Source organism: Mustelus asterias, unplaced genomic scaffold, assembly GCF_964213995.1.
Source record: "Mustelus asterias unplaced genomic scaffold, sMusAst1.hap1.1 HAP1_SCAFFOLD_794, whole genome shotgun sequence".
In the NCBI taxonomy this organism is placed as follows: Eukaryota; Metazoa; Chordata; class Chondrichthyes; order Carcharhiniformes; family Triakidae; genus Mustelus; species Mustelus asterias.
Window position 1 is genome coordinate 71601 of NW_027590741.1, and position 8330 is coordinate 79930.

Here is an 8330-nt window from a genome sequence, read left to right on the forward strand (position 1 = left end):
TTTTTAATTGTTCATTTTTTTGTTTCAATTTTATTCGTCAGTGTCACAAATAGGCTTACATTAACACTGCAATGAAGTTACAGTGAAAATCCCCTCGTCGCCACACTCCGGCGCCTGTTCGGGGGGACACCGAGGGAGAATTTAGCATGGCCAATCCACCCTAACCAGCACGTCTTTCGGACTGTGGAAGCAGGAAGAAGTCTTACAACACCAGGTTAAAGTCCTTTCATCTGAGGACGGAGCAGGGCTCCGAAAGCTCGTGATTCCAAATAAACCTGTTGGACTTTAGAGTTAAAGTTTAATTATCAGTCACAAGTCGTCTCGCATTGACACTGCAATGAAATTCGTGCGAAATTCCCCTTTCAGCTGGTGTTGTGAGACTTCTTACTGTGCCCACCCCAGTCCAACGCCGGCATCTCCACATCAGGACTGTGGGAGGAAAGCGGAGCACCCGGAGGAAACCCACGCAGACATGGGGAGAACCATGCAGACTCCACACAGACAGTGACCCAAGCCGGGAATCGAACCCGGGACCCTGGCGCTGCGAGGCAGCAGTGCTAGCCCACTGCGCCACCGTGCCGCCCCATCTTGAGCCGATCATGGTGCGCGAACTGAGTGTCTTGTAGGCCCACCTCAGAGGGACATCAATGACGCTCTGGCAAAGGGTCTTCCAGACTCGAAACATTGGCTCGACTCTCTCTCCACCGACGCTGTCAGACCCGCTGAGATTTTCCAGCATTTTTCTGTTTTTGTTTCGGGATTCCAGCATCCGCAGTGATTTGCTTTTTGTCTAAGAGTAAACAAAGTTGGACTGGAGTCACGTATTGTTAGGGTACCAGATCGGAACCCCCCCAAGGAACCCCCAATCAGTCTCGACCCCCCAACAATTTTCCTATTTTGACATTAGTGTGAGGATACGGGGCGGGATTTTCCAGCCGCGCTCACCCCAAGGCTGGAAAATTCCACCCGAGGTCAATGGACCTTTGCATGGCCCGGTCCTGCCCGCTACAATTCCCGTGGCGCGTGGCACGGGAAAATTCCATCCATGACTTTTCACTCCAGCTGCGATTCAACGGACCAACAAGGGAGCTTTTATCAAAACAAACTTTATGCAATGACACAGTTTAACTATAACAAATGAGTTAGCTTAACTTGCAACAGTTAAATAATACTTAAATACACGATACAATTCTTAACTGCTAATCTCACTATTATTTCTGATCAAGAAACATTTATCTTATAGACTTGAACCCCTCTTTATAATTAGTTAGCAAAACAGAGGCATACGTGCTTGTGACTTAGGTTAACAGCCCCGGAGCTTTCAGAAAGCTTTTGGAGAGAGACAGAGAGACACTTCTTTCTTCTACCAGCTCCAGGCCTGATGTGGAGATGCCAGGCAAGGACTGGGGTGGGCACAGTAAGAAGTCTTACAACGGATGAATGGACGCCGCACGACAATCACCAGGCAGGAGTGTTCCCTTCCAGTCGGGGGGAGCACTTCAGCAGTCACGGGCGTTCAGCCTCCGATCCTCAGGTAAGCATTCTCCAAGGCGGCCTTCAAGACGCACGACAACGCAGAATCGCTGAGCAGAAACTGATAGCCAAGTTCCGCATGCATGAGGACGACCTCAACCAGGATCCTGGGTTCATGTCACACTACACGTAACCCCCACCATTTGGCCTGGGCTTGCAAAATCTCACTAACTGTCCTGGCTTGAGATAACTCGCACCTCTTTAACCTGTGCTGAACCCTCTCTCCACTCGCACTGTCTGTACCTGTAGAGACTTGATTCCCTGTTAAGACTCGCATTCCAACCATTATCTTGCAATTGCTTTTCTGTCTATATATGGCCGTGTGTGTGAACTCAACTCTCCACTCACCCGATGAAGGAGCAGCGCTCCGAAAACTTGTGATTCCAAAGAAACCTGTTGGACTTTAACCTTGTGTTGTATTACTCCAGCTCCAGGCAGCAACTGCTCCTCACTTTAATATGAAAATGAAACTGTTTTGTTTCGTGCAAGCGTAGACCCTCCCATTAACCACATGACTCTGTCCCTGTTAATCAACCTAATCAAAAGCTCACATGACTCGACATACCGAGTCTGAAATCACAGGAGAACCTAAATAAACAAAAGGTCTATTAACTCTACAAAGTAATACATTCTGAGATAAAATCAGTTATTACCCTGCATTCTTAGCATCTGCTGCATGTTTCCCAGACAAGCCCACCCTTGTAACTAAATTGCCTCTAAAGGCAACCTCACCTTCAACATAAAATACATCAAAATAGCATAGTATCATCACAATATAGATCCAAGAAGTGCAGAACCATAGAACCATAGAAAATTACAGCTCAGAAACAGGCCTTTTGGCCCTTCTTGTCTGTGCCGAACCATTTTATGCCTCGTCCCACTGACCTGCACTTGGACCATATCCCTCCACACCCCTCTCATCCATGAACCCGTCCAAGTTTTTCTTAAATGTTAAAAGTGCATTTACCACTTTATCCGGCAGCCCATTCCACACTCCCACCACTCTCTGCGTGAAGAAGCCCCCCCTAATATTCCCTTTAAACTTTTCTCCTTTCACCCTTAACCCATGCCCTCTGGTTTTTTTCTCCCCTAGCCTCAGCGGAAAAAGCCGAAGAACTCCCTCAGCACTGACCCTCTGACAGTGCGGCACTCCCTCAGTACTGACCCTCTGACAGTGCGGCACTCCCTCAGCACTGACCCTCTAACAAAGCGATGTCTGGAAGATGCCAGCATCCTGAAGTAGAAGTTGAAAGTGCTGGAAATGCACAGCCAGCCCGGTAGAGTCTCTGAGGGGAACAGGATTAACATATCAGACCCATCACCTTTTGCTCTGGTTCCACAGCCTCAATACATATCACCTTGCCCAGAAAGTGTCATGTCAGTGAATCGTTTGTAGAATGTGGAAGGATGTTGGAAGATGTATCACAGCTCAGTATGGGCTCCTGCTCTACCCTAGACCACGACCAAGACTCGTGAATGTAGCCCAATCCATCACGCAAACCAGCCTCCCATCCATTGACTCTGTCTACACTTCCCGCTGCCTCGGGGGAAAAACAGCCGGCATAATTAAGGACCCCACGCGCCCCCGGACATTCTCTCTTCCACCTTCTTCTGTCGGGAAAAAGATACAAAAGTCTGAGGTCACATACCAACCGACTCAGGAACAGCTTCTTCCCTGCTGCCGTCAGACTTTTGAATGGACCGACCTTGCATTAAGTTGATCTTTCTCTACACCCTTAGCTATGACTGTAACACTACATTCTGCACCCTCTCCTTTCCTTCTCTATGAACGGTATGCTTTGTCTGTACAGCGTGCAAGAAACAATACTTTTCATTGTATTCTAATACATGTGATAATAAATGAAGTTTAAATCGAACATGCCGTCCTCTGGCTTTTCTCCGACCCATGGGATCAGAGGCTGAACACCCGCCAACCCCCGTGTTTAATAAAACCTAGATTCACAAGTGCTGCAAAAACTTTAAGCCATAGTTTATATAAAGTGGAAAGAATGTGTTTAACATTGTGGGCTGCAGTGTAAGTGCGTGTATATATAGAGTGAGAGACAGAGGTTTGGCCAATGTGTGAATTCAAATGAACCTCTGTCGGAGGGGAGTGGCGATCGAGTGTGTGGGGACGGCACAGTGGTTAACACTGCCGCCTCACAGCGCCAGGGACCCAGGTCCAATCCCCCTGGTCACTGTGTGGAGTCTGCACATTCTCCCCGTGTCTGCGTGGGTTTCCAGTACCAACTGACTCAAGAACAGCTTCTTCCCTGCTGCCGTCAGGCTTTTGAGTGGGTCCTACCTCGCATTAAGTTGATCTTTCTCCGCACCCTAGCTATGACTGTAACACTACATCCTGCACTCTGTCCTTTCCTTCCCTATGAACGGTATGCTTTGTCTGTATGGCGTGCAAGAAACAATACTTTTCTTTTCACTGTATACTAATACATGTGACAATAATAAATCAAATCAAAGCGGAAATGGTCGAGAGCTTCAAGTTTCTAGGTGTCCAGATCACCAACAACCTGTCCTGGTTCCCCCCACGCCGACACTATAGTTACGAAAGCCCCACCAACACCTCTACTTTCTCAGAAGACTAAGGAAATTTGGCATGTCAGCTACGACTCTCACTAATTTGTACAGATGCCCCATAGAAAGCATTCTTTCCAGATGTATCACAGCTTGGAATGGCTCCTACACTGACAAGACTGCAAGAAACTACAAAAGGTCGTGAATGTAGCCCAATCCATCACGCAAACCAGCCTCCCATCCATTGACTCTGTCTACACTTCCCGCTGCCTCGGGAAAAGCAGCCAGCATAATCAAGGACCCCACGCACCCCGGACATATTCTTATTTACTCCATTCAAACCAGCCTCCCATCCATTGAATCATGGAATCATAGAAGTCCTACAGTGCAGAAGGAGGCCACTCAGCCCATTCACTCTGCACCAACCACAATCCCACCCAGGCCCTATCCCCATAACCCCACACATTTACCCTGCTAATCCCCCTGACATTAGGGTCAATTTAGCGTGGCCAATCCACCCAACCTGCACATCTTTCGGACTGTGGGAGGAAACCGGAGCACCCGGAGGAAACCCAGGCAGACACGGGGAGAACGTGCAAACTCCGCACAGACAGTGACTTGAGGCCGGAATCGAACCTGGGTTCCTGGCGCGGTGAGGCAGCAGTGCTAACCACTGTGCCACCGTGCTGCCCCTAACTCCATTTCCGTCTACACTTCCCGCTGCCTCGGGAAAAGCAGCCAGCAAAATCAAGGACCCCACGCACCCCGGACATTCTCTCTTCCACCTTCTTCTATCAGGAAAAAGATATAAAGGTCTGAGGTCACGCACCAACCGACTCAAGAACAGCTTCTTCCCTGCTGCCATCAGACTTTTGAATGGACCTACCTCGCATTAAGTTGATCTTTCTCTACACTCTAGCTGTGACTGTAACACTACATTCTGCACTCTCTCCTTTCCTTCTCTATGAACGGTATGCTTTGTCTGTATAGCGCGCAAGAAACCATACTTTTCACTGTATCCCAGTACATGTGACAATAATAAATCAAATCTATGTACTTTATGAACGGTATGCTTTGTCTGTATAGCGCGCAAGAAACAATACTTTTCCCAGTGCGTGTGAGGCAGCACACACACCCCATTGACACCAGTGGGGTAGAGGTGGAAAGAGTCTGCAGCTTCCTGGGTGCCCACATCAGGGAGGACCTCTCATGGTCCCTCAACTCCTCCTCCCTGGTAAAGTAGGTTCAGCAGCGCCCATATTCCCTGAGGCAGCTAAAGAGAGAGCCAACCTGTCCCCCCAGCTTCCCTCAAACTTTATTCTTATTCATCCGTGGGACACGGGCGTCGCCGGCTGGGCCAGCATTTATTGCCCATCCTTTGTTGCCCTTGGAGGGCAGTTGAGAGTCAACCCCATTGGCTGTGGCTCTGGAGTCACATGTAGGCCAGACCGGGTAAGGATGGCAGATTTCCTTCCCTAAAGGAACCAGATGGGTTTTTCCCACAATCGACAATGGGTCATCAGTAGATTCTTAATCCCAGATATTTTTTATTGATTTGATTTGATTTATTATTGTCACATGTACTGGGACACAGTGACAAGTATTGTTTCTTGCACACTATATAGACAAAGCATACCGTTCATAGAGTACATAGATTTGATTTATTAGTGTCACATGTACTGGGACACAGTGACAAGTATTGTTTCTTGCACGCTATATAGACAAAGCATACCGTTCATAGAGTACATAGATTTGATTTATTAGTGTCACATGTACTGGGACACAGTGACAAGTATTGTTTCTTGCACGCTATATAGACAAAGCATACTGTTCATAGAGTACATAGATTTGATGTATTATTGTCACATGTACTGGGATACAGTGAAAAGTATTGTTCCTTGCGCGCTGTACAAAGCATACCGTTCATAGAGTACATAGATTTGATTTATTATTGTCACATGTACTGGGACACAGTGAAAAGTATTGTTTCTTGCGCGCTATACAGACAAAGCATACCGTTCATAGAGTACATAGATTTGATTTATTATTGTCACATGTACTGGGACACAGTGAAAAGTATTGTTTCTTGCGCGCTATACAGACAAAGCATACCGTTCATAGAGTACATAGATTTGATTTATTATTGTCACACGTACTGGGACACAGTGAAAAGTATTGTTTCTTGTGCGCTATACAGACAAAGCATACCGTTCAGAGAGAAGAAAAGGAGAGGGTGCAGAATGTAGTGTTACTGTCATAGCTAGGGTGTAGAGAAAGATCAACTTAATGCGAGGTAGGTCCATTCAAAAGTCCAACAGCAGCAGCAGGGAAGAAGCTGTTCTTGAGTCGGTCGGTACGTGACCTCAGACTTTTGTATTTTTTTCCCAAAGGAAGAAGGTGGAAGAGAGAATGTCCGGGGTGCGTGGGGGGTCCTTAATTATGCTTTGCCGAGGCAGCGGGAAGTGTAGACAGAGTCAGTGGATGGGAGGCTGGTTTGCGTGATGGGACTGGGCTATGTTCACAACCGTTTGTGGATTCTATTGAATTCAAATTCCACCATCTGCCGTGGGCGGGGATTCGAACGCGGGTCCCCCAGAACATTAGCTGAGTTTCTGGATTAATAGTCCAGCGATAGTACCACTGGGCCGTCTCCTTCTCCACCAGTGCACAATAGCCAGCATCCTGTTGATCTGCATTACGGTGTGGTGTGGCAATTGCTCCAGTTCTCACCGGAAAGATCTGCAGCTGGGTGCCCAACACATCATGGGCACCCAGCTACCAACCATCCAGGACATTTATCACAAACATCGTCTGTGAAGGTCTCTCAGCATTCCAGAGAATCCAACCCATCCCAGCCACAGACGGTTTGCTTCCCCCCCCCCCCCTGACACCCCCCCACCCCGCCCTCCCGCCATGTGGGAGACGCACGGATGGGTGGCACCGTGGCAAGCACTGCTGCCTCACAGTAAGAAGTTTAACAACACCAGGTTAAAGTACAACAGGTTTATTTGGTAGCAAAAGCCACACGAGCTTTCGGAGCTCCAAGCCCCTTCTTCAGGTGAGTGGGAATTCTGTTCACAAACAGGGCTTATAAAGACACAGACTCAATTTACATGAATAATGGTTGGAATGCGAATACTTACAACTAATCAAGTCTTTAAGAAACAAAACAACGTGAGTGGAGAGAGCATCAAGACAGGCTAAAAAGATGTGTATTGTCTCCAGACAAGACAGCCAATGAAACTCTGCAGGTCCAGGCAACTGTGGGGGTTACAAATAGTGTGACATGAACCCAAGATCCCGGTTAAGGCCGTCCTCGTGTGTGCGGAACTTGTGTGGCTTTTGCTACCAAATAAACCTGTTGGACTTTAACCTGGTGTTGTTAAACTTCTTACTGTGTTTACCCCAGTCCAACGCCGGCATCTCCACAGTGCCAGGGACCTGGCTTCGATCCCTGGCTTGGGTCACCGTCTGTGTGGAGTTTGCACATTCTCCCCGTGTCTGCATGGGTTTCCTCCGGTTTCCTCCCACAGTCCGAAAGACGTGCTGGTTCGGGGTGCATTGGGCCGTGCTAAATTCTCCCTCAGTGTGACCCGAACAGGCGCCGGAGTGTGGCGACTAGGGGGTAGTTTTCACAGTAACTTCATTGCGGTGTTAATAGAGTCATAGAGGTTTACAGCATGGAAACAGGCCCTTCGGCCCAACTTGTCCATGCCACCCTTTTTTTTGAAACCCCTAAGCTAGTCCCAATTGCCCGCGTTTGGCCCATATCCCTCTGTACCCATAACTGTCTAAATGCTTCTTAAAAGACAGAATTGTACCCGCCTCTACTACGACCTCACGAATGTGAGCCTTACTTATGACTAATAAATAAACTTCAGATGCATTCGAGCCCAGGTTCGGGAGCAGCTTCTTCCCCGGGGCTGTTACCCAGTGAACTCCATCCTTTAACATATCCCCAGGCGATGGGCATTGTGCAAGATGCACAAACGCTGTAGGTTTCCAAAAGGCGCTATCTCAATGCAGCTTCTTGCTCGATGTAGGTACCGTTCTGACTGTGGCCTCCAAAAGTCTGAGCCCATCAGTTGACGTCTTAGTGGAAATACCTCAGAACGTTACTGCTCTTAACTTCGGGCCTTCGACCCGCTCTTAAATAGCAAACTTTCGCTTTGACAAATCACTTCCCACACCCTGCAAAACCTTCAAACAAAAGCGGCTTCATTTTCCATTGTCTTGTTCCAGTGCCTCGTTTGAAAAGCTCTCAC